This window comes from Plasmopara halstedii (genome assembly GCF_900000015.1).
Source record: "Plasmopara halstedii genome assembly, contig: Scaffold_1211, whole genome shotgun sequence".
NCBI classification, from domain to species: Eukaryota; Oomycota; class Peronosporomycetes; order Peronosporales; family Peronosporaceae; genus Plasmopara; species Plasmopara halstedii.
Window position 1 is genome coordinate 923,626 of NW_020188126.1, and position 305 is coordinate 923,930.

Consider the following 305-nt stretch of genomic DNA (forward strand, 5'->3'; position numbering starts at 1 on the left):
AACATCTTAGTGAGCGAGCAACAAAACACTTCTTTCGGCCGCCAAAACAAGACTGTCTCAGATGCCCCATCACCGAAATTCAACGCGACGATGGGTCGAGGAGTGAAGACCCTGTTGACATCGAGACGGGACACCGCAAGTTTTGGGGGCAGCTATTCCAGTCAACTTCGCCGGATCTTCAACATCTACGAGATGCTTCATATCAGCCGCTTAGATTAGCGAGAATGCTACGCCAAACAGTGGCTAAACTTACGACAGCCCAACAACGTCTGCTTGACGCGCCGATTACTGCAAACGACTTATAC